Below are 2,152 nucleotides of genomic sequence, written 5' to 3'. Positions count from 1 at the left end.
TTCTCCTTCTCCTTCTCCTTCTCCTTCTCCTTCTCCTTCTCCTTCTCGTTCTTCTCCCTCTCTTCCCAACACCAGTTCCAGACCTCAGTATAATCCATGTTCCCACAGCCTGACCTTGCAGTTTTCCCAGTTTAGCAGCCCCAGCCACACTTGCAGCCTCTTTGTCTGGACTTTGTCTTGCTGAAATCTCCCTTTGTTGATCCTTTGCTGCCTCACCTTTTATCCAGCAATAACGTGCAGTGGGTGGAAGCTTCTCAGAATTCCCTCCCTGTTCCACTGGAAACATTCCCGAGTGGCACCAGCTGCACTGCCCATCAGCACTTCCCTGCTTTTAGGGGTGGTTGAGGCATGAAGGATGCAACAAATGGAGTTGGCTCCAAGGGGATGAAATGCTCCCCGTGAGGCTGCTCAGAGAGCTGGAGCTGAGGAATCCGGGTGGGAATCACTGCAGGAAAAAGGAAGGAAAAGAGAGCAGAGGAACAGGGATGCAATTCCAACCTCTCCAAGGACTGGGATGGGCACATTCACCATCACCATTTAATCTAGACACGATTTCTTCTTTGCCTCTGGCTGCCAGGAGCAGTTTAATGAGTTTAAATAGTGAATAGTTTAATTAGCTGGAAGAGACTGGATCAATAGCTGCTTAAACAAACAACTGGATCCCTGTTTCCAAGCTTGGATGTAGTTTTGGAAGGTTCCTGGCAATTTGGCAGGGATTAGTGATGCTGAGAATGTGCTTTTTTGTGGGTTTGGGGCTTTTACTCCTGTTCACATGGCTGCTTTTTCTTGTTGAGTGGAAAACAGGAGGGAAAGCGCAACCACGGGAGGAATTCCACTCTTGCTGCTTCAAGGGATGGATCAGGAAGGGAACAGGCTGCAGGGAATTTGGAGTGCAAACTGAGATCTCGCCGATATTTTCGGCTCAGTCAGTCCATCGGTGCTTGGTGGCTGTTTAGGCCACGTGCAAGGTGAATGATGGTGCACATCGCAGAGCTGCTGGTGGCTCCTTCCCCTGCCCGGCTGTCAGTCACCCTGCAGGGTGCTGGAGCAGCGTGCCAGAGGCCACGGATCCTATGGATCCCATGGGTCCCAGGGGCGTGATCAGGAGCCTGAGCCTGCTGGCCACTCCTTGCTCTCTCTTTTCCTGATTTTTCAGCTCTGCAGCGAATCCAGCTCGAGCTTTTCAACCCTTAGAAACCCAGGGAACTTTCATGTCTGCTCTCAGATCTGGGATTTAAATCCAGCCCTTATCAAAGCACCCCGTGACCAGGCAGGCCCTGAATCCCAGCAGGGATCTGATAAAGAGGGACCTGACATCCTAAAGAAACCCTTTGAAATCCTGCTGGGATTGATTTGTATCCATAATGGAGCCCAGAGCTCTCTGCCAGGGAGAGATGAAGCTGCTCCTTTGCTTTATCGTCCTCAGGCCCTTCCCAGCTTTGAGGGAAATTCAGTCCCTCTTCAAGCCCCAAAATGATGGAAAAGTTCCTTTGTATCCTTCTCTCCACAGCCCCTATGTAGATTAATCAACTTTTCCGAGCTGATTAATGGTTTGACAGAAGAACTGCCTGGAGAGCAGCTGAATTCCCACAGCAAAATTCCTGATTGAGGGAAACGACCTTGGGTTCCTCCCCTTCCCGTAAAGCCTGGGAAATCTGGGAAAATCACAGCTCCAAAGGAGCTGCTCCCCTCGCCCCCAGATTCAAAGAGAAATGGAGAAACACTCAAGGAAGTTTTGAGATAAAACCACTGCAGAGAAAATTGAAATGAGCCCTTCGGCCCTTTTTTTGTGTGGTATTTAGGATGCAAGGGAAAGAAGGGCTGGGTAATCCCTGGGATTAGGGAACAGCACGGCTGAGGTCCCAGATTTCAAGGCCAGGTAATGGCTGGAACAAAACATTAATATGGACTTTGTCTTTAAAAGCAAAAGCTTTGAAAATTAGGAATAGAACAGAAACTCTCATTAATTCAGGACTTTACAGAGCCTAAAGTCTCCTTAGGTTTTCAGCTCAAACCAACTTTCTTTTTCATGGGGCCATAAACAGATTTTTTCTGGCTTTTTAAAGCTGTTTCCTCTACTAAAATCCATTCAGCTGTCAATCCATCCTCCCTCAGAAGGTGTCAGGGCAATCTACCTTAAATTTAAAAAAAA

The sequence above is a fragment of the Corvus kubaryi genome, unplaced genomic scaffold (genome assembly GCF_017639235.1).
Source record: "Corvus kubaryi isolate FWS band 111438036 unplaced genomic scaffold, C.kubaryi_AGA036_p1.0 37179, whole genome shotgun sequence".
Taxonomy (NCBI): domain Eukaryota; kingdom Metazoa; phylum Chordata; class Aves; order Passeriformes; family Corvidae; genus Corvus; species Corvus kubaryi.
Note: the sequence above shows the minus strand (reverse complement) of the source record.